Genomic DNA, 23,391 nt, shown 5'->3' with positions numbered 1-23,391 from the left:
TGCCCTTCAATCACTTTTGACTATTAAAAGGGCACTAGCCCTTTGAATTTTCAATTGAATCAGCCCTTTTTGATGTTTTGACAACATCGCTTTCTATAAAAACCTTACATGCTCCCAGGGCATAACTTAAAACCCTTGCTCTGAGGGTTTCGGGGGGGGGTGGTTTGTCATCCTTAAAGACCTAATTTCCAAAACTATCAACAGCGTTGAATTTCCAAGCGAAGGAGCCCTTCTTCAAGTTTATACGACAAAGATTTCAATAAAAACCTTATGTGCCCCCAGGGCACAACTTATAACCCTTGCCCTGAAGACTGTTAGGGGAGTGTCCTGCTCAAATGCATAATTTTCTGAACTTTAAAATGCGTGTAAAAGTTTGGGTATCTAAATATTGTTGATTGGATATATATGGGGAAATGGTGGGCGTGGAAGGGGTGTTTGTTGCCTTCCAATAACTTTCGACTATTAAAAAGGGCACTAGCCATTTCAATTTCCAATCGAATGAGCCCTTTTTGAAGTTTCTACGACGACGCGTTCTATAAAACTGATTGGATGTGTTTGGGGCAATGATGGGCGTGGAGGGGGGGGGGGCTAGTTGCCCTTCAATCGCTTTCGACTATTAATAAGGGCACTAACCCTTTGGATTTCTAATCAAATGAGCCCTTTCTGAAGTTCCTACGACAACACCTTCTATAGAAACCTTATATGCCACCAAGGCATAACCTAAAACACATACCTTGAAGATTGTGGGGGAGTGTCCTCTTCAGAAACATAATTTCTATCTCGAAATCCATAATACTGAACAAAATGGTTATCTAAAAATTTTAATTGGATGTGTTTGGGGAAATGGTGGGCGTGGAAGGGGTGTTATTTGCCTTCCAATCATTTTCGAGTATTTAAAAGGGTACTAGCCATTTCAATTTCTAGTCAAATGATCCCTTTTTTAAGTTTCTAAGACAACACCTTCTATAAAAACCTTATATGCCCCTAGGGCATAACTTACAACACTTGCCCTGAAGGCTGTGGGTGAGTGTCTTCCTCCAAGAAATAATTTCTATCTGGAAATCAACTACAATGAACAATATGGCTATCTCAAAATTTTGATTGAATGTGTTTGAGAGAATGATGGACGTGGGTGGGGGAGGGCTAGTTGCCCTCCAATTTTTTGATTGGATCAAAAAAGGCTCATTTGATTGGAAATTCAAAGGAATAGTGCCCTTTTTAATAGTTGAAAGTGATTGGAGGGCAACTAGCCTCCCCCCATGCCCGTCATTCCCCCAAACACATCCTATCAACATTTTGAGATAACCATTTTGTTCAGCGTAGTTTATTTCATGATAGAAAATATGTTTTTGAGGAGTACATTACTCCACAACCCTCGGGGCAAGGGTTTTAAGTTATGCCCTGAGTGCATATAAGACCAATGTTGGCATAATGTATCATTTATAATTTTTTTCCTTTAGAGCAAGGCATTTCGTATCGAAGAAGTTGTCGCAGAAACTTCGAAAAGTGCTCATTCCATTGGAAATTGGAGTGGCTTGTGCCCTTTTTAATAGTCGAAAATGATTGGAAGGCAAAGAATACCCCTTTAACGCCGACCATTTCCAGAAACACATCCAATAAAAATTTTGACACAGCCATTCTGTTCAGCATAGCTGATTTCCACATAATAATTATGCTTTTGAGGAGGAGACTCCCCCGTAATCCTCACGGCAAGGGTTGTAAGTTATGCCCTGGGGGCATATAAGGTTTTTACAGAAAACGTTGTCATAGAAACTTCAAAAAAAGCTCATTCGATCGGAAATTCAAAGGCCTAGTGCCCTTTTTAATAGTCGAAAGTAATTGGAGGGCAACTAGCCTCCCCCCCACGCCCATCATTCCCCAAAACACATCCAATCAAAATTTTGGGATTCAACATTTTTATTCAACCTAGTTTTATGTTCTGTAAATTAGGTCTTTGAGGATGAAAACCCCCTCACAGCCCTTGTAAGTTATGCCCTGGGGGCATATAAAGTTTTTATAGAACGCTTTGTCGTAAAAACTTCAAAAGGGCTCATTTGATTAGAAATTGAGATGGCTAGTGCCCTTTTTAATAGTCGAAAGTAATTGGAAGGCAACTTACACCCCTTACGTGCCCACCATTTCCCCAAAACACATTCAACGAAAATTTTGCGATAGCCATTTTGTTCCACGCAGATAAAGTTCAGGAAATTATACCTTTGAGCAGGACTCTCCCCCCACAATCTTCAGAACAAGGGTTACAAGTTATGCCCTGGGGGAATATAAGTTTTTATCGAAATCGTTGTCGTAGAAACTTAAAAAAGGGCTCATTCGATTGGAAATTCAAAGATCTAGTGCCCTATTTAATAGTCAAAAGTGATTTGAGGGCAACTAGCCCCCCTCTCTCGCCCACCTTTTCCCCAAACACATCCAATCCAAATGTTTAGATAACCATTTTTTTCAGTGTTGTGAATTTCCAGATAGAAATTATGTTTTTGGGGAGGAAACTCCCCCACAGCCCTCAGGGCAAGGGTTGTAAGTTAAACCCTGGGGGCATAACTTCTATTGAATGAGAATAGAATGAGAGGGCTCATTCTATTGCAATTGAAATGGATATTGCCCTTTTTAATAGTCGAAAGTGACTGGAAGGCAACTAACACCCCTTCCAAGCCCACCATTCCCCCAAATATATCCAATAAAAATTTTTATATAGCCATTTTGTTCCACGCAGTATCAAGTTCAAGAAATTATGTCTTTGAGCAGGACACTCCCCCCCTCCCACAGTCTTCCGGGGAAGGGCTATAAGTTATGCCCTGGGGGCATATAAGGTTTTTATTGAAATCTTTGTCGTAGAAACTTAAAAAGGGGCTCATTCGATTGGAAATTGAAAGTACTAGTGCCCTTTTTAATAGTCGAAAGGGATTTGAGGGCAACTAGCCCCCCTTTGACGCCCAGCTTTCCCCCAAACAAATCCATTCAAAATTTTTAGATAGCCATTTTATTCAAAGTAGTTGAAAGTTTTGGAAATTAGGTCTTTAAGGATGACAAACCACCACCCCCCCCCCTCAACCCTCAGGGCAAGGTTTGTAAGTTATGCCCTTGGAGCATGTAAAGTTCTTATAGAAATCGATGTTGTAAAAACATCAAAAAGGGCTCATTCAATTGAAAATTGAAAGGGCTAGTGCCCTTTTAATATTCGAAAGTGATTGAAGGGCAACTAACCCCCCTCTCACGCCCACCATTTCCCCAAACATATCCAATCAAAATTTTGAGATATCCATTTGTTCAACTTAGTCGAAAGTTCTGGAAATTAGGTCTTTTAGGATAATAACCACATCAGAGCCCTCAGTGCACAGGTTGTGAATTATGCTCCTGGGGGCATATAAGGTTCATATAGAAAGTTGTTATAGAAATTTCAAAACGGGATCACTTGATTGGAAATTGAAATTGCCCTTTTCAATAGTCGAAAGTGAGTGGAGAGTAATTAATCGCCCTCTCACGCCCACCATTTCCCCAAACACATTCAATCAAAGTTTAGAGATAGCCATTTTGTTCAACGTAGTTGAAAGTTCTGGAAATTACGTATTTAAGGATTAAAAACCCCCAGAGTCCCCAGGGCAAAGGTAGTAAGTTATTTCATGGGGGCATATAAGGTTTTTAATGATAGAGTTGTCGTACAAACTTCAAAGGGGATTCATTCAAATGGAAATTAAGAGGGCTTGTGCCCTTTTTAATAGTTGAAATTTTTGGACGGTAACTAGCCCTCCTCTCACGCCCACCATTCCCCCAAACACATCCAATCATAATTTTCAGATACTCATTTTGTTCAACGTAGTAGAAAGTTCTGGAAATTAGTCTTTGAGGACGACAACCCCCCCCCCCCGAGCCCTCAGGGTGAGGGGTTTAAGGTATCCTCTGGGGGTATATAAGGTTTTTATTGAAAGCGCTGTCGTAGAAACATCAAAAAGGCTCATTTAATTGGAAATTGAAAGGGCTAGTGCATTTTTTAATAGCTTAAAGTGATTGGAGAAAGACTAACGCTCCTCTCACGCCCGCCATTTTCCCAGACACATCCAGTCAAAATTTTGAGATAGCCATTTTGTTCAACGTAATTGAAAATTCTGGAAATTACGCCTTAGAAGATGACAACCACCCTCACAGCTCTTAGGGTAAGAGTTATAATTTTTGCCCTCGGGGCATATAAGGTGTTTATAGGACGTATTGTCGTAAACTCAAAAAGCGCCCGTTCGATTGTAAATCGAAATGCCTAGTGCCCTTTTTAATTATCGAAAGTGATTGGAAGGCTTGACATTTTTATAGTAAAGATCGATGTGGGTATAATGTATTATTTTTTTGTTGCTGTTTTTGTTTAGACCAGGGCACATTGTATCGAAGGAGTTGACGTAGAAACCTCGAATAGGGCTGATTTGATTCAAAACAGAAAGGGCTGATGCCCTTTTTAATAGTCGAAAGTAATTAGAGGGCAACTAATCCCCCTCCCACGCCCTTCCTCCCATTTGACTTTATGTTTGAAAACTAAATGTTGCCATAAGCTTAAATCAAAATGTACTGCGTTAATGCTAATTCCCAATAAGGCATCTCAGCAGTATCCCAATGAACGACTGAGGTTATTACATTCAATCTTTCGGAGCTGCTTCTACTCTTAAAATTTCACCAAATCAAAATGGCTTAAGTGTATCCAAGCCATCAAAGAAAGTAAACAGATTTTTTTGCGAATAGTATCAAGTTTCCCATTTCAGGTCAACTAGAGTAGGTATGAAGCTTAATTAAACACTATTATTTGTGTCCAGATTTTTAAGAGGGTTTATGCTGGTAAGAATTGCTCAAAATTTTTCTCCAGCATACAAATAGCAGGCCAAACTAGAAATTCCTAAAAAAAGAAAAGATTTAAAGTATTATTTTCTTTTTCTCTGAAAAGACTATGTCAATATAAAACGAACAGAAATTAATTTAAAAAACTTTTTCCACAAAATAAGATTTTCATAGAAAAGTAAAGAACTCCATTAAACAAAAAATGAGCAAAACATAAAATCAAATAATCTACCAAGCGTTAAACTATCACAAATCAGCATCGATAAATGAATGAAACTCAAAACGAACAGAAATTACAATAAATAACCGAGTTACACTCAAAATGAGAAGAAATTAACAAAAGTTGGGCTCAAAACCCCTATGCCTTCCCAAGGCCAGAACATAAATTGCACTTTACTGAAAATATACAAATGAATGTGCATTGTCAGTTTAATATACATATACTGATATTTAGTAATCAAAATGTTAATATTATTTGACTTATTAAAGTTATAAAAGAGAAAACATTTATATTTTTTCCGTAAAGTGTAAATTATGCTTTGGCCTTGGAAAGGCATAGGGGTTTTGAGCCCAACTTATGCTAATTTCTGTTCGTTTTGAGTTTGACTCGGTTATTTATTGTAATTTCTGTTCGTTTTGGGTTTCATTTATTTATCGATGCTGATTTGTGGTAGTTTAACGCTTTGTAGATTATTTGATTTTATTTTTGCTCATTTTTTGTTTAATTGAGTTCTTTACTTTTATTTGAAAAACTTATTCTGTGGAAAATGTTTTTAATTAGTCATAGAAAAAAAGCCAGCTATGTAACTATTGGAACTAATGAACTCTAATCTTGGGATTATTACATTTTTAATTGGTAGTGGTCTTTTTGGATTTACCTGAGGATGGGCGTGGCTGATTGGTTGTAATCTGTTAGATTGCGCAATTAATTTCTCTGGCTTTATAAATGTCGTACGAGCTGCAAAGCAATAGCTTTTTTTCGTTTTGGGTTTTATCTTCGCTCTTTACATATATCAGAAAAACGTTGTTATTTTAAAATGACATTATATAGAAACTGTTTGAGTGTCAATTTTCGAAGTACCTAAAAGAAATAGAATTAAAAGGTAAATTAGCGCCAAAAATTAAAAGAATTTGGAACGTTGGTAAATATATTGAATTAAAAGGCTTCCACTTGGGGAGTGAGATTTTCACCATGATTTTTTTAATTAGTCATAGAAAAAAAGCCAGCTATGTAACTATTGGAACTAATGAACTCTAATCTTGGGATTATTACATTTTTAATTGGTAGTGGTCTTTTTGGATTTACCTGAGGATGGGCGTGGCTGATTGGTTGTAATCTGTTAGATTGCGCAATTAATTTCTCTGGCCTTATAAATGTCGCACGAGCTGCAAAGCAATAGCTTTTTTTCGTTTTGGGTTTTATCTTCGCTCTTTACATATATCAGAAAAACGTTGTTATTTTAAAATGACATTATATAGAAACTGTTTGAGTGTCAATTTTCGAAGTACCTAAAAGAAATAGAATTCAGTTCTCGTTTGGCATCTGACCTGTAAACATCAGTTTTATTTTTAAGCCGGATTAAATTTAGAATTAATTACAGTGGACAGTTTCGCAATAAGTGAATGAATTCACGTTTTGTGAAAAGAAAAAGGACTTATATTACGGTAGCAATCAACAGATTATCCTATTATTTGTGTGGCGTTCGTATTACTTTGGATTAGCTGATTAAGGATGCCAGAGTACGGTGGTGAATAACAAAGCAGGTTCCGCGGACCACCGGGCCAGCCGTCAATTGCTGATTGCCACTGCTGCCGTGGGCCTGCCCACTGAAAGATAAGTTGATTTTTTTTCTCTATTTTGGTTTTTCTCGTAGTTGTGAAGAAATTTAAAAATTTCAACAGTTCCAGCTAGCGTTAGCGAATTTCAAAAGATTCCTGCTATGGCCCATAAGAATTATCCAAGTTTCGAAGGATAAAAAAGAAATATTCAACTACTTAGTTTTTGCGTATGGGGATCTCACAGAGTCACGCCTAACGGAGAATAGTCTCATCTCGTTTGAGGACAATTACCGCGAAGCATCTACAAAAACTGATAAAAATCTTGGAAGTGCGTTTAAAGAGGTTAATCAAAACCCGGACATTTATAAGATGGCTTCCAAAACTTTCGCATCGCTGAGAGCAGTTTTTTCTGGACCATCTACCGCGGATTTGCTAGTTAAAATAGTCGCAACTGAGGAAGAAATCGCTAAGACAAAAGAATCAATGATGAGCGCGATTACTAAGCAAGTTCAAGATAAATGCGGAAACGACCGAACTCTGAAAACTTCTGTTGAGACTATCGTGAGTGAAATATACTCGTCAGTGTCGCTTGAGTTTAATCCGAAGCTAGAGCAATTGTTGGTATCAGTAAAGAATATCAAAGGACTGATTGAAAATTTATAGAACCGTATTGCAAAATTAGAAGTGAAAATTGATGATTATGAGCAAGAAAAACAGCTTGGAACTCTAGTTTGTCATGGTATTAAACAGCAGCCGGGTGTTGACTTGAAGTCGACCATTCTGAATATAGCCTCGCAAAAGCTGGAGCTTTCCGGTATCTCTGATTGTGATTTTGCTATGGTTTACAGGTAGAAATTGAATAATCCAGGGTCGGCAAACGATAAAGTTGCACCAGTGTTCGTGAGATTTTCTACCTGTGAGACGGCCCGTAGAGTGTTTGCGAGTAAATCAAAATTGGCTGGTTCGAAAATCTTTTTGTCTCAGTCTCTAACCAAGCGCAGTCGTGATATCCTGAGTGCCGCGAGAGACAAGTTTGGCGTGAGAAATGTATGGTCAGATCGTGGCCAGGTTCTCGCAATTCTTCCTGGTGAGCAAGCTGCTCGTCGAATAAACTCGCTTTCAGATTGCGTGTAGTTTGTTGTTTATGAGTAGTTTGGTAGTGTTTATGTTGTCATGATGTTCTATATTACTCTTTATTTATATTTTTATTTTGTTGTTTATTTTTTGATTTCTTATGAGTATAAATATCGCCCCGTTTGAGCGCGGAAAAGGGATGAATTATAGGATTCTGTTTTGCGTAAGTTGATATGAGTAGTAGTTTAAGTGGAAGATTGAGTGATTTGCAAAATAATCCGTTTAATGTTGATGATTATTTGTTGACGGATATTGGAAATGATGGGTCGCAAATTAGTTTTCGTCCATCTCTTGATAGTAAATATCGTCAGTTATCAACTTTGGAGGAGTTAGGCCGGTCTGGATTTCATGCATGTATATGGAATTGTCATTTAACGTCTTCTTACCATGAGATTTTTGATTTTATTTCTCGATCTAATAATTTACATATAATGGCATTATTTGAAACATTTTTGGGTCATGATACTGTTCTTTCGTCCTTTAATTTTACAGGTTATGAACTGATTGCTCGAAGTTGAACGTCAATGGGACGTGGAGGTCTGGCTTTCATTGTCCGACAGGATTTGAATTGGAAAATTAGAAAGGATTTGGATATTTGGAAGGAGGGTAAGATAGAAACCCTTAGTATAGAAATTAAGTTTGAAAATCGAGCTTGTATTTTTACTGTTGCATATAAGCCACCAAGTGCATCATTTGAAGAGTTTGCTGAAGGATTTGAATGTCTTGCTGCAAAGGTAAATAGATCTAGTCAAGAGTTTATATGTATGGGAGACTTTAATTTTGATTTGTTAAATGTACGTGGACCAAATTTGGATTTTTTGAGCCTGATGATGTCAAATGATTTATACCCGACCGTGAGCATTCCAATGAGAATCACGGATCATTCGGAAACGCTCATCGATAATGTGTTTGTGTCTTCAGCGATACTAAGTAAAGCGTACTGCTCTGTTGTTATAAGCCCAGCCTCCGACCATCTTCCGGTTGTATTGCATTTGAATTCTGAAGTGAAGAAACATAACAGAAAGAATAAAATACCAATGCGTGAACTGAAGCCAGTTAATCTGAAAAAATTTGAAGAACAAATTAGTGTTATTAACTGGGAAACAGTACTGAATGAAGATGATCCGTCGGAAGCATTTGAAAAGTTTAACCAAAGAGTGTCGAATGTTTATGATAGGACGTGTCCGCTTAAAGAAACAAATCCCAGAAAGAATAAACCAAGAAAACCATGGTGTGATAATGAGCTGCTGAATCTGTTTAATATGAGAAATCAGGCGTGTGAGGAGCATCTGAATCATCCGCAGAATAATGAGCTCCATGTGATGTATAAAGAGCTAAGGAATAGGGCAAATGCCCTAAGAAGGAAAAAAAAAGAAGGCATATTTTACAAATGTATTTGAAGAAAGTAAAGGTAACCCCAAAGCAACATGGCAAGTTGTGAATGATCTTCTAAAAGGTCCTATGAAGCCATCAGAGCCAAAAATTGTGCTAAATAATAGGACCTTGGAAGAAACTGAGGAAATCTGCAACGCATTTGGACAATATTTCTCTGAAATTGGCTGCAAGATTCAAGAAGAAGCAAGGAGCTCCCATGTTTTCGAATCAAGCAGTTTTGTTGATGAGCGAGGAAGAGGTTTCGAAATGCATTTCCAGCCTTTTACTGAAGAGGAGGTACGCAAAATTGTTAGCACGATTAAGTCAAACAGTGCAGGAGCTGATGGAATGAGCCTTAAAACGCTCAAGTCGGTTCTGGTTTATTTGCTTCCTGTCCTCGTATACCTTATCAATATTTCTATGGAAAAGGGGATGTTTCCGAGTGTGCTTAAAATAGCTAAAGTTGTACCGTTGCACAAAGGTGGAGTCAAAACTGATATATCTAATTGGAGACCAATATCAATTCTCCCGATTTATTCAAAAGTTTATGAAAAGATTGTTCATCACCGGCTTTATGAGTATCTGATGAAAATTGGTGTTTTACACGATGGTCAATTTGGCTTCCGGAAAGGACATTCGACGACGCAGGCAGTCCAGCATCTTCTGGAAAATATTAACTCAGCACTTGAGAATGGCGAGCAGTGCATGGGCGTTTTTATTGATTTTTGAAAAGCTTTCGACACTGTTGATTTTAAGATTTTATTACAAAGGCTGTATTATTTAGGCATAAAGGGTAGTGTTTTAAATTGGTTTGAATCGTATTTAGGTGAAAGGAAGCTACGAGTGACTTTGAGTAACAAATCTTCTCAGCCGTATCCCATAAAGTGTGGTGTTCCACAGGGCTCAGTTCTTGGCCCTCTCCTGTACCTGGTATTTGTAGACACAATGAGATTCTACATTCCCGGAGCTTCAGTTACTTCTTTTGCTGACGACACGGCTTTAGTGATTGCAGCAAAGTCGCTGCAAGAGCTCTTGTTCAAGGCTAATAAGGCGCTGGATGGCCTACATGAATTTGTTTGTGCTAGCCTACTTAGCGTCAATGCATCAAAAACTAATTTTATGATGTTTACAAGGACTGGTTCTGCTCCCACTCTCCCTGGTGTCATTATTTACAATGGCCTACCGCTATCACAAGTTGAAGAGATCCGATATCTGGGATTCATCCTGGATCGAAACTTGAGTTGGAGAAAACACTGCGACATTATAGCATGCAAGCTGGCGCGAGGCCTTGGAGTTCGGAACCGTTTTCAAAATTTTGTACCTTTAAAAATTCTGCTTTTATTGTGTTTTTCCATGATAGTGCCTTATATAAATTATGGTTGTTTGATTTGGGCGAGTAATTTTAGTTGCAATTTTAGAAGAGTTCAAGTTCTGCAGAATAAGGCTATAAGGTTGATTGGAAGGTATGATCGTGGTGTTGATAGCACTGAATCACTTTTTAGAAAGTTTAAAATTTTAAAGGTTGGTGAAATAAGGGATTATCAAATTGGAGTTTTTGTATTTCAGTGTCTGAATGGTTTTGCACCGGATTTTTTTATGAATATTTTTAAGCCTAATTCGTTTTATCACGATTATTCGACTAGGAGTACGGATAGTCTTACATCTGAGCCACGGAACACAACCAGAGCGAGTCAAGTGACCAGACACATGGGCCCGTCAGTTTGGAATTCGTTCCCAGATTCTTTTCGTCAAGCTGAAAGTGTGCCGCAACTTCAAACCCGTATTAAAAATCATTTCTTTTCAGGAATTTGGTTGTGTTAATGGTTCGAGAGAAGGCTTCTTTTTTTTTTTTTTTCTTTTTTTTTTTATAGATATTTTATTTTTATTTTATATTTTGTGCCATTATAAATTTATCATTATTTTCTGTTATTATTATTGTTTTCCCCTTTTTTCATTTTAATTGGTTTGATGATTTGGCATGCATGATATCCAACCGGTCGCTTTTTCAAGCATCTTTTTGCTTTAGTGCGACTTGTTGTCACATTGTGTTGTTTTTTTTTTAATAAAAATGTGTTAACCTGAAAAAAACCTGAAAAGGCTTCCACTTGGGGAGTGAGATTTTCACCATGATTTGAAAACGCAGGCTGCAAAAAGGATATATCACCAGTATCCTAGAAATAGTTTCGTGTGTGAGATTAGAGCTATTCTTTCATTTTCTGCAGGGTAATTAAGGATTTAGCTGCTACTTATTGTGTTTTTTGCCTTTACTTTGTGTTTTCAGTAAAGCTCTTGTTATTTTCAGAATTGTAAAAATTTAGAAATATATAAGTCAGTTTATATGAAAAAAATATTGCAGATTTATGTTGCCTGAGCTGCGAAGCAATAGCTTTTGTTCGTTTTGGGTTTTATCTTCGCTCTTTACTTCTATCAGAAAAACATTGTTTTTTTTAAATAACAATTTATAACAACTGTTTAGGTGTCGATTTTTGATGCATCTAAAAGAGATAGAATTACAAGGTAAATTAGTGTCCAAAATTAACAGAATTTGGAACATTGGTTAAAAATGAAGTGTAAACCTTTTCTTTCAAATAACTGTATTCAAGTTAGGTTCATTTAGGTTCACTAAGCGTCGCGCGACTATATTCGAGACGCTTTGTTCTTCAAGACGTTTCTGTTGTAACTTTGAGACGTTTTTTTACTTCGTGACGTGTTTTTAATTTGAGTCGTTCTTTTCTTAGAGACGTTGCTTTTTAACTTCGAGACTTTTTTTGCGACATTTTTAATTTTGCTTTTCCCTGTGATATTTTTTAACTTCGGGACGTTTTGTTTCAACTACGAGACGTTTATTTTCTTCTCGACGTTTTTGCTTTAACCATGAGAAGTTTTTTACTTTGAGACATTATTTTCTTCTTCGAGACGTTGTTTTTTAACTTTGAGACGTTTCTTTTTTGCTTCGAAACGATTTTTTTCTTATTGACAGTTTAGTTTTAACTTTGAGAAGTTTTTTCTTCGAAATATTATTTTACTTCTAGAGGTTTTTGTTTCTTCTTGACGTTTTTGTTTTAACTTTGAGACTTTTTTTTACTTCGAGGAAGTATTATGTTTTTATAGCTTTACACTTGATTTTTAACCAACGTTCCAAATTCTTTTAATTTTCAGTGCTAACTTACCTCTTAATTATATCTGTTCTAGACACATCGAAAATTGACACCTAAACATTTGCTATAAAATGTCATTGAAAAAACATCGTTTTTCTGAAAGAAGTACATACCCCGGTTACATGCAGCCAACCTACAATACCACCTCAAATATCTGCATTCATGTTGTGATCATTTAGTCTCACTTACCGTGGCACACCACTCTAAGTGAACCGAAATGAACCTAACTTGAATGCAGATATTTGAATGGAAAGGGTGCTATTACAGGTAGGCTGCAGGTAACCGGTTGGAGGTAAAAAAATCAGTTGTTCTGTCATCTATATCTAAATCGAAATAGATGGCAGCAGAAAAAGTGTCGTCATATATATCTGACAATGAATGGATCTACAGGCACGTCACCCTCTTCCCAGTTTCCAACTAAACCTGCATAAAAAGCACACTGAACCTGTTCACTGTAGCCAATAAAAAAATAATTCAGCTTATGCAAGTTCTTTTGTATCGTTGAATTCTTTTGACCACCTTCCATTAAACGTTCTTAGTCTAACATCCTATCGTTTAAGATAAGTTGCTTTTTCTTGTGATAGCAAAGGTTGGGAGATATATCTTGGTGGTTGAAGACGAAAATTAATATAGTTTTGATTATAGCTTCATGATATAAGACATCGCTCACAAATGTCAGAGCCTCCAGTTAAAGCCAAAGGTTTCACTGGAATATTTCACACATCAACTCCTTGAACATAAGAACTTGTTTCAAAGGGTTTCTTATGTTACATCTATTTCATACTCTATTACACCACTTGTGGGCCTGGTAGTAGTGTCTGAGTTTGACTGAATTTTTATAAATTCAGTCAAACACAGACATGCAACAACGTTCACGAACAATAATAAACATGCAATGAGTTCCATGAACAAAATCAGTTTCGCTAGGAGAAAAGTGTAAAAGTTTTATAAGAAAGAAAAACGACATGTAATTGGCTTCACGAATATAATCAGGATGTAATCAGTTTCACGAGAAAGACGAGTTTCACAATGAGAAAAAATCTCTATGCATTTTCATGGAGAGGGAAACGAACGTGAAACGTGTTTCACAAGAAAAAAATCAATGTACAAGTTTCACGAAGACAAAATCAACGTGCATCAAGTTCCAGAAACTAAAATTGAGAGGCAATAAGTTCCTTGAACAAAAGCAAATTCACCATAAGAATAACCGTTTTAGAAGTTTCACGAAGAGAAAAATCTACATGTAACAAGTTTCACGAACAAAAAACAGTACGCATCAAGTTCCATAAAGAAAATCATCGTGCAGCAAGTTCCATGAACATGGTTTGTTTCACGTGGAGAAAAATCAATTAATAAGTTTCACGAAGAAAAAAAACAACATGCAACAAGTTTCACAAACAAGTTCCATGGACATAGTCAGTTTCAAGAAATCAAGAATAAGTGTACAAGTTTCACAAAGAGAAAAAACAACAGGCAAGAAGTCTCTATTAAACCCCAGGAAAATAATAAAAAATATGTAATAATATTAAAATACGGAAAATAATCTCTTAAAATTTCAAACCTTGACCCATAAGCCCTAGAAAATATTAAAATATGAAACAAATGTTAAAGTATGGTCAATAATTGCTAAAGTCCTTAAATGCTAGTACATCCTTAATCGAAATTTCCTAGTCGAAATTTCCACAAATTGGGTGTTTGTGAAAACGGTATCAAAGGGACATTCTGGTCTCAAGGTTGAATATTTTCATGTATTGGACCTATTAAACCCCGGGAAAATAATGCAAAAATGTAAAACTATTAAAATACGGAAAATAATATTTTAAAATTCTCAAACCTTGACCCATAATCCCTAGAAAATATAAAAAATATGAAACAAATGTTAAATTGGTAATGTTAAAATATGGTAAATAATTGCTAAAAAGACTCAAGTGCTAGCATACCCCTAGTCAAAATTGCCCCCTAGGTGTTTGTGAAAAAAGTAGGTATTTCATTAAGTTTAAACAATCCATTTTAGTGTAAGGGAATGTTCTTGTTGGAAAAATTCCCCCCAGAAAAATTCCATTTGTGCAATAATGCCTGCTAGAGGCTGCCGTGTATCAACCATTCAGGTTCATGGGCTCGGAAATAGCATGAAAAAGCACAATCTAGCAATAAAATGGCAAGTTTCCACTATCCAATTAAAAAGACAATGGTCATTTTCTAGTTTGCAAAATTTATTTTTGAGAGAGAAAGGTTGAAAAACCCATATATGTGATAATTTGCCACCTGAAGGTGATTCAGGGGGTGGTATATTGTGTAACGCTGGCTTCAATTCTTAGGGTTCATCAGATGAAACGCTAATGGAAGGTATTTATTAATTTTAAACGATCAGTTCTAGTATAAGTGACTATTTTTGCTGGAAAAATGTCAAATGTGCAATAATGCCTGCTAGAGGCTGCCTTGTATCAACCATTCAGTGTCACAGGCTCAGAATTAGCATGGAACATCGCAGTCTAGCAAACAAATCGAAATTTTCCGTTTTTTCCAATTAAAAAAAATAGTTATTTTTCAGTATACAAAATTTACTTTTTAGAGAAAATGTTGAAAAATCCATATGTGTAATAATTTGCTCCCAGAGGCTGTTGTCGGGGGGTGGTAAATTGTGCCATGCTGACCTCAATTCTTAGGATTCGTCAGAAGAAACGCTAATGACGGTTTTTCATTAAGTTTGAACGATCAATTCTAGTGTAAGTTAATATTTAAGCAGGAATTAAGCCTCCCCCCCTCCAAAAAAAAAACAGGCCACCGTGTATCAACCCTTCAATGTCATGGGCTCGGAATTAGCATAGAACATCGCAATATAGCTATGAAATGGCAAGTTTCCGCTGTCCAGTTGAAAAATATGGTCATCTTTTAGTTTGCAAAATTTATTTTTGAGAGAAAGTTACAAAATCTATATGTGTAATAATTTTCCCCAAGAGGGTATTGTCAGAAGAAACGCTAATGGGGGTTTTTTCATTTAGTTTAAACGATCAAATATAGTGTAAGTGAATATTTTTGCTGGAAAAATGCCCTAGAAAATGTCGTATGTGCTATAATACCTGCTAGAGGCTTCCGTGTGTCAACCATTCAGTGCCATGGGCTCGGAATTAGTATGGAATATCATAATCGAGCAATAAAATGGCTAGTTTCCACTGTCCAATTAAAAAACAATGGTCATTTTTTTGTTTACAAAATTTATTTTTGAGAGAAAAGGTTGAAAATATCCTAGGGGTGATGCGGAGAAAGGGAGGGTTTCACGTGGATGGCTGGGGGCAGGCTCGTAATGCCATGGTGGTGTGGGGATGTTTTGTGGAGCTCCATGAAAGGTTGTGTTTGCGAAATGTCAAGGTGGGTGAATATTCATAAGCTTAGCTCAATGAAAACGTGTCGCTTTTATTAATAGCTCTCAGAAATACCTCAATATGGCCTAAATTTGCATCTAATATTAACCTTGCCCATCCGAAAATGATTGCTAGGAGTCCCATCTCTCCGTAATGCATGGTTCTCTTTGCTTATATTTTATTTATTATAAACTTTTTCACGTTTTACTTTTTGTTTGTCGTGTTTTTTAACTGCTTTTTCTTTGTTTTAATAATTTTGTAAATTTTTTGATTAATTTCAATTTTATTTACAAGGGTCTGTGTTTTTACAATTCGTTGTTTAGGACGAGTCTTCAATACCTAAGCGTTTACACAATTTAAAAATATTGTAATCCCCTCTCACCTTTATTACTAAAAATGCATTAAGAACAATCAACAATATTATCTGGTATCACTCCCTAAAAAGCATTACTTAACGAACAGGTGCAATTTCTGGAAATATGTATTCTCCGTCTGCGTGTCAATTATCGCCAGTGTAAGAAACACGTCATTCTAAGTAAGTGGAACGTAGTGAATCTCGTTGCGTGCAATAGTCTATTCTCTAGAAAATATTAGCTAGGACAAAACATTGGAAATAGTCTGTTTGACCTGACGTCTGGGGCGTTGTTTTATTGAATGAAAATTGATCTTTCGAGTCCTACCGAAGACAAAAAACTAAAGAAAATGTCCTGAAAGAAAGAAAAAACCTTGAAAGAAATAAAAACGCCTTTAAAGAAAAACAAACCGTTGAACGTTTCGATGAAAAAAAGGATATAAAAAAAGAAGTATCATGTGACAGTGATGTGTGCGCTGCCATTAAGTAAGATGCGTGCTGTCATTACGCAACACTAACGCTGCGGGTGTTAAACCTACATGTGCACCATCATTACATAAGAACCACGCACGTGCCGTCATTACACAACATTTGCGCTTGTATTGCGTAAGGTGTGCGCTGTCATTAAGCTATCCCCAATAAATCCATGTATAATTACATCACCCTAAATAAATCTATTTAGTCACGTACGATGGCGTCATCCTCTATTACACCTGGTCACGGGAATCCCGGTTGCCATGGGAATCTTGCCAGCTGTGTTCCTTCTAATAGTGAAACAATATTGCTTTTTCCATATTACATAGCAACTGAATATAATACCTGCTGACTCCCAGGGAATTGCCTAGCACCTTCATCTCTTACAAACTTAAAAAAAAGTGTCCGGATTGGGATTCGAAGGGGGCGGGCCCTCGTCGGATATATTATGGAGATACTACTATTTTGTGGTCCTTAGTCCTTATTTATTTATTTCTGTTCAGTATAATGCATTAATCCACCTATTAATTACCTCAGATGACGCTCTCCACTCGTGAACTGGTCCATCCTTAGGTATGAGGGGATGAATGGTGCCCTGGGGCGCCTTAATCAATCCAAACTCTTGATAAATATGAGCTGGAGTATTTTAAGGTTAGTGCTCTGAAATCTATGGTTCTTAACCCTTGATTCCTAATGTTGGGTACAAGTCCCACCGGTGGGGCATGGTAATACTTTTTTAGGTTAGGGGCAGGACGTGCACCCTTCGGCTGACTATACTTTAAAGCCTTAATTTTAGAGAAAAAAAACTTTTTCATGTGAATGATGTCGTATTTATAATGCATTTGAAGAGCGAAAAAAGACATGATAGCACTTTAATGATCTAGTAGAAAACATGTTGTATTCAGACAAAATTTGTCATCAGTATAAAATATGCCTAAAGGACGAATTAAGAAAAAACACCAAGTTAATGGCCTTATAAGCTACCTTCATGTGAATACATGTAAAATTTGGAATAAAAAATTGAAATATTTCGAGGGGGTACCAGGATTTTAGAAATACTTTGGGTGGGCATGGCCCGAAATCAGTTTGGAAACACTGCTCTAGCCATAGATGTGGGTCTGAAAATGGGCAGAAAGTGTTTCGTCTTGATCAATTTGGAACTTAAAGCCGTAATTCGTTGGACTAAACAAAGCGTTATGTACAAGAAAATTTCTTTGGGGCACGGGTCTCAGAAATGGGGCCCACAAAGAGACTTTTTTTCTTCTTTTTTTACGGCTTAAAATTTTATACTATACGTCCGTAGACCAAGAAATTTTTTAGACACAAAAAAACTTTTTCCCTGATTAGTAACTCTTTTTCCTTAATTAGTTTACAATCCCAGCCAAAACAACTTTAAATCCAAAAACTGGGCCAAAATACTTTTTGCTCGGTTAACTTATATCCTTATGTCTTTGGGCTAAGGGATACCCAATGCAGAAGACACATAAAGTATTAGTTCTCCAAAAAACAAAGCCAAGGGAAAAAGCCAGAAGAGGACCAAGAAACTTTTCAGAACGGCTTAAAACTGTAAGCCCTTGAGTCAAGAAGACCCCAGTGCACAAAAACAATTTTATGTTGGGTTCAAATGCCCTGAAAAATAGGGATTGAAAAGGGTAAAGTTTTTCCTCCGGTTGACTTGAAACTTATGCTGTTAACTCCTTGGACTACAAGCATTCTAATGCACAAGAAAGAATCTGAAAACAAAATTCGGTTCCACTGACAATATAGTCCTAAAAAGTTCCAAAAATTATTTTCCTATCTAATTCAAACTCCTATCCTTAATCTCTTGGGCCATGTAAGCCTTCATGACTAAATTTAGGTTGAGGGAACAGGCTATCAAAACTGAAACCATGATTTTTTTTTATTTTTTTTTTTTTGATTTTTTTTGATGGCCTCGAAGAATTTACCTGAAAGTTGTTGGATCAAGGGTTCAAAAATTTGACGATAAAAAGATATATCTAAAAATATGGCTTTGGATCTTCTTATCCACTCAAACCTTGCATCAATAAATATTTGGTTCAAAAGAACCCAAATATAAAATAAGAGCAAAAATTATTGCCCCTTCCCTAAGAAAAGGGCCAAAAATCTTTTTTGAAAAAAAAATACAAAATTAGGTGGGGTCCCTGAAAAAGACACCAAAATTTGGCTTTAAAACAGTTTTTATTTATTCGTTCGAGTTAATATAAAGAAATAATTCAATACACATATTTTGTGTGACAATAAAAATTAATTTTGTGTTACTATCTGTAGTGCAAGTGAATCCGAATAAAAAAAAACTTTAATCGGCTTAAAACTTAGAAGACTGTTCCATGAGAAGGGAGGCCTTAAGGAAAATACTTTAGGGCAATAAACCGCTATAAAATCAAAATCTCAGGCCAAAAAACTTCGTTAAACTTGATAAAGAGTAAAGAAAAGTAACACAATAAATTAATTTAACGGAATTGCTACATTTTCTCTAGAGCCTGTTTACGAATCAAAAATATCAAAGTAAATACCTTAATATCACTGTAAAGAAAGAAAAACACAATAAATATGTATTACAACGTCACATAAATTTCTTCGGTTTTACTGATTCGCAACGCAAGAAAATCCGGATAAAAGATCACTCCAATTATCTTGAAACTTATAGGGATTTCAAGGATCTCCAGTGAAGGATATCGGATTACTCCAAACATATTGAGACTTCAAGGATATATTACCTGAGCAGACAGCACTTTATAAAAAAAAATTACGGGCACTAAACTACAGTTGATCAAAATGTCGGGTCATGAAACTTTGTCGAGGTTGATGTTAAAGTAGAGAGAAAGTATGCAACAAATACATTTAATGGGGTCATTGTATTTTCCATAGAAACTGTTTTAGCACCAAAATTTTGGGTCAAGAAGTTTTATCAGCTGTGATATCAAAGCAGAGAATATTAATCCAAAACATATTAAATATGACTCTGAAACCTGATTTTGCGTTACGTATTCGTGGTGCAAGAAAATTCGAAATCAATCCGGTTTACTCCAATCGGCTTAAACCTTACAGGTTATGTTCCTTGAGCAATGGTGGTGCATGAAAATTCGAAGTCAATCCGGTTTACTCCAATCGGCTTAAAACTTACAGGTTATGTTCCTTGAGCAATGGTGGTGCATGAAAATTCAAAGTCAATCTGGTTTACTCCAATCGGCTTAAAAGTTACAGGTTATGTTCCTTGAGCAATGGTGGTGCATGAAAATCCGAAGTCAATCCGGTTTACTCCAATCGGCTTAAAACTTACAGATTAGGTTCCTTGAGCAATGGTGCTGCATGAAAATTCGAAGTCAATCCGGTTTACTCCATTCGGCTTAAAACTTACAGGTTGAGTTCCTTGAGCAATGGTGGTGTGTAATGGGATCAATTTTCAAAAACCTCAAAATTTTACAACTAAAGTTACCCAAGTAAAAGTAAAACCACCCAAAATATGAACTTGAAGAATTCAAATGACCTACAGATCGAGCAAGACTCAAATGTCCAATTTAACATAGTGAAACAAATGTTTCTAATTTAAACATACATTGTAATAGTCTTTCCCACAGAAAATCTAATAAATAAATCCACCTTTGTGTCGCCAATGTATGCAATAAATATCAGTTTGACCAAATTTTATATGACAGATGACTAACAATTCAATTTAAATCTCAAAAGCTTGAATTACCAAACCATCAAGAGATAGTAGAATTTATTATCCTTATTAGTATAAAAATACAGTGTAAAACCTTGTTCGCTCTGAAAATATAGGAATGAACATCTCAACTCTCTTAAATCCCGTTGTCTTTTAAGATTTATTATCCTAATTAGCGGAAAACTACAGTGTAAAACTTTGTTCGTTCTGATAATATCAAAATGAACATCTCAATGTTATTAAATCCTGTTGTCTTTTAAGATTTTTCTCAATAATAAATCATCAGACTTCCAGGAACTAAGTGACACCTTACAAGCCAAAAGAAACAGTGTATAATTTTGTTCGTTCTGAAGAATTCCAAAGTGATATCTTAAAAGTCATAAATAGTAATTAAACCCAAGTAGCTCATTTGTTCATCATTACCCAATAGTAATATAGGTCATATAATAGAACCAATAGATTTTGTAAAAATGTACTTGTGAGTAACGCCCGGACGTAACCTCTGGCGAAATTAGGAAAAGTAGATTGCTAGAACTTAGCAATTTCGAGTCAGTCTTATTTGAAGTCTTATTTTGGAGTCTCATCCGAGTCTTTTACTAGTCCTTGGACAGTCTTTTTAACAGTCTTGTGTGAGTCTGTTATCAATCTTGAGTAATCTTCTCAAGAGTATTTCGTGCGGACTTATGTGAATTTTATGAAAACTTGAAAACAGTATTATTGAACATTGTTTGTATTCGATTGTAAAGTGTCTTTGATATTATCACCGAACTCTGCGACGATTATGTAAGTAAAAATAAACACATTACTTTCTTATTTTATTCTCTCTATGTTAATATTTCTCAAGTTTGTTAGTCCTTGTGGCTCCACTCGCTCCTAAGGGAAACTGAAACTTTTCAGTCTGATTTCAACTCAGTATGGCCGTTAATATAAGCTCCCTATTTGTACTACCAGTTTAAGCTCCCCACTCTAGAATTTCCGCCTCCACTGCGGTAAGCCACTCGCGAACCGTCAGCTAAGAGCTTGTCTAAAATTTCCCACTGAATTAATTAATTGGAATTTCCGTATTAGCAAACATCAGAAGATATAAGAACAAATAATTTTTATTAAAACCCCCCAGTAGAATTGGCGTGGTCTGTTTAAAGGAGAAAAACACAAGGACAAAATTTTCTAAAAAAAAGAAGAAGAGATTATTGAGAAATATTACACAGGGGGAGAGTGTAATATTTAACACATGCTTGAAGTGCAATTCATGCATGGCATGAAGTGCAATATTTTATTCGGCCTAAAATATAACCCAACTTAATATTGTAACAAAAAAAATATATAATTTGGAAGTGTAAAACTAGTTTTACATCAAAAAAATAATAAAACCACTGCTGGATTATAATTTAATTTGAAATAAAAAATGTTAGATCAAAACGAGCAACTGTTAAAAAAAAAAAAAATTGCTAAAACAGTAGAGATTTCAAAATCCCTCCCATCATATAAAGGTGATTAAGATGTAGATGAATGTATTATACAATTAAACCAATTCGTAGAAGTAACTCAAACAGACTTAAAATCATTAGTAGGCATGTTATTAATGAGACTTAAGGGGCAAGCACTAGAATTTCTAAGGCAAATAGAAAGTACAATAGGGGAAGATAATAATCTTCAAATAAACTCAGTAAAAAAATTGCTAAAAGCGTTCCAAGAAATATTTGTTGAAACTAGTTCAACACACAAACTAAAGCATGGTATGGTTTGTTTCAACGAAACCCAAAATGTTAGAGAATATCTGCACAAAGTAATGGTATCTATTGAAGCCAAGTACGGAAAAGAATTTGGTCCCTTATACGATAAAATTGTACTAAATGCTTTCATGCAAGGATTAAGCCCCAAACTGTACCGAATGTCGATATCAAAGAATATCCAAACATTAGAGCTAGCAGTCCAGGAAGTAGAGAGAATGATAGAAATTGACTCAATTTTGGCGAACCACAATAAGTCAAGAATAAATAACGTAGAAAATTCAACTCCAGGACGATCATGAGCAATTTCCCCAGGATTCTTTTCGAGAGATAATTCACCCAAACAGAACCAAAATAGATCTCCAACCCCTACGAGGCAAAGGATGGTACGTTTTGTACCCACGAATACGACAAACAACGTACAGAACCCCCAATTATATGCTATGCATGTAATAAAAAAGGACATATTGCCAGGGAATGCCATGCTAGAAATAACTTTACACCAGCAACCCCCAATTTTAATAACCGTTTGTTCGGGAGAACAAACTTAAATGCCAATGGGTCAGGAAGCTATGGAAATAACCCCCGTCGTCTCCCATCGTTTCGCAACCCGTACCAACAAGGATTTGCGCATACAAATCCTTCCCCCAACCGACAAAATAATTATCGGTTCCCCAACCCAAATACGCAACAAAACATGTACCAATATAATTCACGAACAGTGTATCCAACTAGATTTAACAGGAATACAGGCAATGACAGAAGATATTTTTTCCCAACGGGAAATGAAAGAAATTTTTCGGGAAACGAAAGAAATTTTACGTCAATACAAAATGAACAAATGCCGCGAGCCGTCGACACAAGAAATCCTAACCCACGCAATTATACGTGGCGACCAAGACAATCAAACGTCAATCAATTTGAAACTTCAGTAGCAAGTGAAATTCCCGCCGAACCCCAATGTCAAACCCCAACTTATCAAATAAGCAGACAGGGAAGCGAATTAGGCCCCCAAGAAAATTAGCTGGGACCCTGGAGGTCAGTATTTTCCATAAGTCTCATCCAGTAAATGTACCTTCCTTGAGTGATAATAATGACATACTACCTATATTAAATAATTTTAGTGTTGCAAGTATTAACTTCAAAGCGTTAATAGATTCCGGTGCATCAGTTAACATAGTAAATTCAAATATATTTAATAAATTACCAGTGTATATTAAGCGACGGAAAAACCGCGATACTCCCAGTTTAACAAGTGTCACGGGTCATAGGCTGGAGGCCAAAGGCTCCAAACGTTTAGATGTAACAAAAGATAATAGGATCTTTCCTACAAACTTCATAATCTGCAAAAATATCCCATACGAGGCTATAATTGGTGCTAATTTTCTAAAATCTAATAGAGTGTTATTAGATATAGCAAATAACAGACTCGTGTATCCATACGATCCTATTCTCCAACGCAAGGAGAGAGGGGAAGCAACAGTGAATTTAATCAAGTCTTTTGTACCTCACT

This window comes from Artemia sp. Qi Xiang Cuo, chromosome 12, assembly GCF_049724085.1.
Source record: "Artemia sp. Qi Xiang Cuo chromosome 12, ASM4972408v1, whole genome shotgun sequence".
NCBI classification, from domain to species: domain Eukaryota; kingdom Metazoa; phylum Arthropoda; class Branchiopoda; order Anostraca; family Artemiidae; genus Artemia; species Artemia sp. Qi Xiang Cuo.
The sequence above is the reverse complement of the archived record's forward strand: the minus strand, read 5'-3'. Positions refer to the sequence as shown.